This window comes from Gossypium hirsutum, chromosome A03 (genome assembly GCF_007990345.1).
Source record: "Gossypium hirsutum isolate 1008001.06 chromosome A03, Gossypium_hirsutum_v2.1, whole genome shotgun sequence".
Lineage (NCBI taxonomy): Eukaryota > Viridiplantae > Streptophyta > Magnoliopsida > Malvales > Malvaceae > Gossypium > Gossypium hirsutum.
The window spans coordinates 30,505,112-30,512,888 of NC_053426.1; the positions used below are offsets into that span (position 1 = coordinate 30,505,112).

Below are 7,777 nucleotides of genomic sequence, written 5' to 3' on the forward strand. Positions count from 1 at the left end.
ATTAATATAAATTAAACTTATTAAATCAAATATTCAATCAAATTCATCTAAAAACACACAAATGGGTAAATTACACTTTTACCCCTGATATTTCACATTTTTCACAATTTAGTCCCTATTGCATCAAACATGAAATATGCAAAATCTCACAACAACATAGCTAGGCCGAATCTTCTTTATATTCATACTAGTCCATATATTTCATTTATTTCACATTTTAGTCCCTCAATTTATTATTTTTACAATTTATCCCTAATTACTCAAAATCATCAAAAACTCCGATACAAAACATGTTAATCTAAAACATATCTTTCATATTTCATCATCAAACAACAAAAATCACAAGCTCTCATCAATGGCTTAAATTATTCATCAAAATAAAAAATTTAAGCATGGGTCGGATAGTACTCGAAGCAACGATCTCAAAAACATAAAAATTATCAAAAACGGAAACCAAACTAACCTTGAATTTGGATCAACAATGGCCGAATATCATGTGCTTTCTCTTTTTCTTTTCTTTTACTAGTTCCGATCAAAGAAATATGAACACATGCATGTTTTTTTTATGTTTTATTATTATATAACTTATTAACTAGTTTACATAATCAACCTTGGATTTCAAGTATAAAATCATGTTATTCAAAGGCCATTACCGTCCATTGCATGTCATCATGGACTAATTACCACATAAATCCCTCCATTTACAAACACAAACGTATTTCAGCCCTTACACACTAAACCATTAAATTTTCAATTTACGCGATTAAGTCATTTTATTTAATCGGGCACCTAAACGACAAAATTAAATCACGAAAATTTCACACATACTAATTCACACATAATAAACACGAAAAATAATATTTAAATATTTTTCTAACTCGAATTCGTGGTCCTGAAACCACCGTTCCGACTAGGGTCTAAATTGGGCTGTTACAGGCGTTCATACGCTCATGAGGCCTCAAATGCCGAAGTTTCGACTTTTCGACTTTCGCTGATTCACATTAACATAATGGTGTGAATACAAACCTTTATCCAACATTTTGATAGTAGCAAGATTTGGTGTGTGATTACACACCTGCTTAGTGAGACGTACGAAGAATCCCACGTATACCGAACCTACACTTAACAAGACCCTCAGTTAATTAACTGACGATTCGAGTTAACCACATAATAACATTTAGCCCAAAAATACATCATCTTACCTTGATTGAGTGAGGGTGGCCTAATCCTCTAAGATCGCTATCCCAAAATTGATCACACGCTTTATTGAGAATCTAAATTACAAACAGATCTTGTTAGATAAGATCAACTACTATCCCATTAACACAAAGACAACATTGGGCTTAACCTCAGATAATGAGGTAGCATATTACCTTAATTGAATACTTGAGGAAAAAGGCTGTGGTTGCTTCAAAACCACTTGTACACCACTGCTCCTTGAAGAAACCCTAGAAATAAGGAAGGAATTATAAATCAATACCCGAAGAACAAAAGGAAAAGCATTCGGCTTATATGAACGCAAGGAAACATAACCTTAACCCTTACCGATTGTCAGAGAATCTTATGAAAATTGAAATAGTGTAAAAATAGAAGAACACAAGAGTATTCGGCCAATCCCCAAATAGCAGTGTAACCAAAACTGGTTAGTCACAAAGATGAAGGGTATTCAACCTAAAAAATATAACGATATCGAAAGAAAATAGAAAAAGGGAATGAAACAATTAGATTAAGAGAGGATTTGCTAGAAAAGAAACCAAGAGAAAATCAAATAGGGAGGGAACAGTGAAACTGTATTCGGTCAAGAATGAATAAAAAGTAGAAGAGGGATGTTAAGCTCAGCCAAGAACAATAGGAATATCGAGAGTAGAAGAAAAGTGATTGAAGAGGGAAAGAAAGGCTAATGTAGTTTGACTATGGTTGTGAGAGACGAAGAAAAAATTTTGGCCAAACAAGAAACAAAATACCAATTCGACACCATCCAAAGGAAAGAGAAAATTCCCCAAAGTGCCGAATGCAAATCCCCAAAGAGTCTCAATTTCGGCCAACACATACCCACCCACACTCCACGATTTTCTCCCCCTTATCTTTCCACTTTCCACTCCACAAATCACTCCAACCTCCTATTCAAATTCAATTCAAATTCCTATGACCAACTCAACCACAGATTTCTAGTCTAACTCCACCACTCACATCGTAGAGACATAAAATAAAATCCCTTTGGTATTCCTAAGATTCGAACCCATGCCCTCTCAGATGCTCCACACGCCACTTGCCACTAAGCTACAAGGCTTTTTGTGAACAACACAACCAAAACTATTTATAAAGCCCACGAGTCAGTACCCAGATTCTTTTAAAAGCAAAATCAAAAATTCTGCAAAAGCCAGAGCTTGAACCCAGGACTTCTCAGACATCCCCAAACATACCGAATTCACTTAACCACCACAACAAGCATGCAATTTGTGTCAAACCATGCAAAATTACAGACCCAATATTTTTGGGGTGTTACATCTGCACCAGACGTCATTATTAGTACATTTTCTCTACTTGACACTGATATTACTGCATTGATTGATCTTGGTTCCACACATTTATACATATGCATGAACTTAGTGACTGTTAAAAATTTGCCTATTGAATTCACTGAATTTGTGGTTAAAGTTTCAAATCCCTTGGGCCAGTGTGTTATGGTAGATAAAGTTTGTAAGAACTGTCCGCTGATGGTAAAAAGTTATTGCTTTCCGGCTAAGTTGATGTTATTGCCATTTGATAAATTTAATGTGATCTTGGGAATGGATTGGTTAACCCAATATGATGTAATGGTAAATTGTAAATAGAAATATATTGTATTCAAATGAGAAAGTGGTAAATTACTTCATGTTGAATCTGATAAACTGGATGGATTATCTAATGTAATTTTAGGAATAATATGTCAAAAAGGGTTAAGATGCTTTTCTTGCATATGTGTTGGATACCAAAGTATGTGCGTCAAAGATTCAATCAGTGTCGATTGTATCTGAATTTCCTGATGTATTCTCAGAAGAATTACTTGGTTTACCACCAAATAGAGAAGTGGAATTCGCTATAGATCTTGTTCCGGGGACAACACCTATATCCATAGCACCTTACAGAATGGCTCCTACAGAATTGAAAGAGCTGAATGTACAGTTGCAAGAATTGATTGGAAGAGGTTTTGCTTGACCTAGTTTCTCACCATGGGGTGCACCGGTTCTTTATGTAAAGAAGAAAGATGGATCGTTGAGGTTGTGCATTGATTACAGACAGCTTAACAAAGTTATAATAAAGAACAAGTATCCATTGCCTCATATTGATGACCTATTTGACCAGTTAAAATGTGCCACTATATTTTCGAAGATTGATCACTATTCTGGTTATTATCAATTACGGGTAAAAGGTTCAGATGTGCCAAAGATAGCTTTTAGAACCAGGTATGGGCACTATGCGTTTCTTATGATGCCATTCGGCTTGACAAATGTACCTACAATTTCTATGGATCTGATGAACAGAATTTTCAGCCCGTATTTGGACAGGTTTACGATGGTATTTATAAATGATATTTTGGTTTAACCTCGAGATGAAAATGAACATGCTAAGCATTTGAGAATAGTGTTGCAAACCCTGCAAGAGAAACAATTGTACGCCAAATTTAGTAAATGTGAATTTTGGCTACGAGAAGTTAGTTTTCTCGGGCATATAGTATCTATTGAAGGTGTCAGCATAGACCCCGATAAAATTTTAGCCGTTGTTAATTGGAAGCCACCGAAGAATGTGTCAGAAGTCTGAATTTTTCTGGGACTAGCTGGTTACTATTATCGATTTGTAAAAAAAATTTCAATGATAGCTTCTCCGATGACTCGTTTGCTACAGAAAGATGTAAAGTTTGAGTGGACTAACAAATGCCAGTAGAGTTTTGACAGATTAAAAGCTATATCGACAGAAGCACCAGTGTTAGTTCAGCCAAAATCGGGTAAAGAATTTATAGTCTACATTGATGCATCATTAAATGGTTTAGGTTGTGTTTTGATGCAAGAAGGTAAAGTAGTGGCCTATGCTTCAAGACATCTAAAACCACATGAAAGAAACTGTCTAACACATGGTCTTGAATTGGCAGCTATTATGTTCACATTGAAAATCTGGCGGCATTACTTATTTGGTGAAAAATGTCACATAATCACTGATCATAAAAGTCTGAAATATTTGTTGTCAGAGAAAGATTTGAATTTGAGACAGTGCAGATGACTTGAATTACCAAAGATTATGATCTTATTATTGATTATCATCCGAGAAAAGTCAATATAGTGGTAGATGCTCTGAGCAGAAAAACTCTGTATACTTTACGAGCAATGAATACTCGATTTCCACTATCCGATGATGGTTCAATCATAGCAGAGTTAAAAGCTAGACTAACATTTTTGTAGCAGATCTCTGAAGCTCATAAAAATGATAGTAAGTTGCAAGGAAAATGGATATAGAGTGAATCGACTCCTGACTCGGAATTTTAGATCTGGATTGGTGGTTGTTTGTTATTTAGAGGCAGAGTATGTGTACCAAAAGGTTCAGAACTAGTACGGAAGATTCAGAATGAAGCTCATAACAGTAACATATCTATACATCCTGGTAATAATAAAATGTATAATAATCTGAAAAATATGTATAGGTGGTCGGGAATGAAATGAGATATTCCTAAGTTTATATCGAAATGTTTAATATGTCAGCAAGTAAAAGCTGAACACCAGTTGGCTTCTAGACTATTATAGCCAGTTACGATACCAGAATGGAAGTGGGAAAGAATTACTATGGAATTTGTATTAGGGTTACCCCTATCTTCAAAGAAGAGAGATGCCTGATAAACCGTAAATTATACATATTTTTACCCAATGTTTAATGCATTTTATGGATGATTTCTCATTAAAATTAGTGAATTCGATGATCCTAATGCTTTAATTTCATGTTTTATACTTAGAAGAGCATAAGAGAGCATAGGAGAGCGAAAGGAACGAGAAACAGTCAAAAACAGAGAAAATAGGCCAAAGTACGAACTTAGCACGGCCTGGACTTCCTCATACGGGCAGACCACACAGTCGTGTCAATCTGGTAGAATCGAAGCACGACTCACATGGGTATAGCACACGTCTGTGCCATTCTAACAGGATCGAACACAGCCTAAAGTAATCACACACGGGTGAGTCACACGGGCGTGTCCCTGTCGAGCCCAAGTTAAGTCCAATTTAGAAAAGGCCACTTTTGAGGGCTCATAGGCATTCCAAAGCCTATAAATACACCCTAGAAAAGGAGAAAAGAACACATAAAAGTGGGAGTAAGGAATTACTCAAAGGAAGTCGATTGATTCATCTCAGAAGCCGGATTCATCATCAAGACTGAAGATCTCTCCTCAATTCGCCTTCAGGAGTTTGGGGTTTTCTTTATGTTTTGTATTCTTTATTATTCTGAGATGTTTTCTTATTTAGTTATAAACTAAATCCCCTAAATACCTAAGGGTAATGAAACCTAAGATGAATCTTGTTATTGTTTTCTGAATTGTATGATAAATATTTAACTTTGTCTTAATTATGTGTTCTTAATTCTTGTTTTGATATCCCAGGATACTGATTCAAGATAAGCTCTTATTCAGAGGAGAAATAGACCTGTCTAAGAGTACATTTATCATAATTAAGTAGAGTTGATTGTGCGCCTAGACATAGGGTGACAAGATTTTGCTGAATTAGGGGGTGAAACCTAATAAGAGGATCCATAGATCGAGTTAATGCAACCCTAGAGTGTTAATTAGAGAAAAGTCTCAGTTATTCAATCTAGGGATTAGACGTTATTAGTCTTGAATAGGGATAATAACATAACTTAGGGATCTCTACGGAACAAGTTGAATGAATAAATCATCCGATTCGGAGCCAGAATAACAAGTAAAGTCTAGGTGGATTTTTCCTTAGGTATTGTCTTCATTCAATCGATTTTTCCATAACCGATTCCCCAATTCTATTCTCTGTGAGTTCTTAGTTTAGATAATTAGTTAGTTAAAAACAAAACCCTATTATTCTTAGGCTAGATAATAAAAAGACAGTCATTACTAGTACTTTTAGTTCCTTTGGGTTCGACAATCCGGTCTTGCTAAAACTATACTACTGTTCGATAGGTACACTTGCCTACATCGCGATAATAGTTAGTTTAAGAACGAGTAATTATAAATATTTAAAACCTATCACGAAATAATGCGATCAAGTTTTTGGCGCCGTTTTCGGGGAACTAAGATATTAGGAACGCTTAATTTTTATTACTTTAGCCATTTATTTTCTTTCAATTTAATTTAATTTTTATTTATTAACTTACTTTTTCCTTCTCTTGGCAGGTTTTCATAGTTTATGACTAGAAGAAACCCGTTGGGACCATTACTTTTTGACGAAGAAATCGATCGCACAATACGTAGAAACCAAAGAGAAATAAGGCGAAGCTTAAGATACATAGAGTATGAGCAAGAAGACGATACTCAACCCCCAACCGAAGAGATGGATGAAAACCAAGGCAATCAGCTACCTCCTGCAATTGCGGTTAATCAAAATCCTGCTCCATGCACTATGTATGATTATGCTAAACCCTCTTTAACAGGAACTGAATCGAGCATAGTTAGATCCACTGTAGCTACAAATATTTTTGAATTAAAACCTAACACTATTCAAATGATACAGCAATTTGTTCAGTTTGATGGTTTGCAGGATGAGGATCCCAATGCTCATTTAGCCAACTTTTTAGAACTATGCGATACATTTAAAATCAATGGCGTTTCTGATGATGCCATTCATCTTCGGTTGTTTCCCTTTTCATTGAGGAACAAAGCTAAACAGTGGTTGAACTCGTTACCACGAGGATCAATTACTACTTGGGAATAAATAACCGAAAAATTTTTACTAAAATATTTTTCGCCGGCTAACACGGCTAAATTACGTAATGATATCTCTTCTTTTGTGCAGATGGATTTAGAAACACTCTACGATGCATGGGAGAGATACAAGGACCTTCTGAGAAGGTGCCCTCACCATGGGTTACCTCTTTGGCTCCAAGTACAAACATTTCACAATGGTCTAAATCCTTTGACTCGGCAAATGGTTGACGCAGCGGTGGGCAGAACCATCAATAATAACACACCGGAAGATGCCTATGAGTTTATAGAGGAGATGTCACTGAATAACTATCAGTGGCAAGTCATGAGGACAAAGCCAACGAAAACAGCCAGTGTTTATAATGTCGATTCAGTCACCATGCTCTCTAATCAGGTAGAACTTTTGAATAAGAAAATTGATGGTTTTCTTAATTCTTCACAGGTTCAACCAGTAATGCAGTGCGAAGCAAGTAGCGGTGGAACAAACCATTTGAAATACCAACCTTATGGCCACAACATGGAAAACGAGCAATTAAACTACATGGGTAATAATCCTTGACCTCAAAACAATCCATATAGTAACACTTATAATGAAGGTTGGAGGAACCACCCCAATTTCTTGTGGGGCGGTCAAGGAAATCAAAGACCACAACATCCTCCGGGCTACCAACAACCACCCTACCAACAAGAAAAGAAGCCAAACCTTGAAGAGATGCTCTCAATGTTTATATTAGTGTCAGAAACTCGTTTTCAGAAAACCGAGATAGCACTTAAAAATCAAAAAGCGTCGATCTAAAGGCTCGAAACTCAGATAGGCCAGCTTTCTAAACTAATCTCCAAATGACCACAAGGTAGTTTGCCAAGTAATAT

General features: G+C 35.9%; 1 non-coding gene across 1 annotated transcript; it reads right to left on the reverse strand.

The window, feature by feature from the left end:
* Nucleotides 1-6,965: 6,965 nt before the first annotated feature.
* On the reverse strand, nucleotides 6,966-7,072 carry LOC121226507 (small nucleolar RNA R71). The gene has a single exon (XR_005924297.1). It is a non-coding gene; the product is annotated as a small nucleolar RNA R71 (small nucleolar RNA).
* Nucleotides 7,073-7,777: the final 705 nt, after the last annotated feature.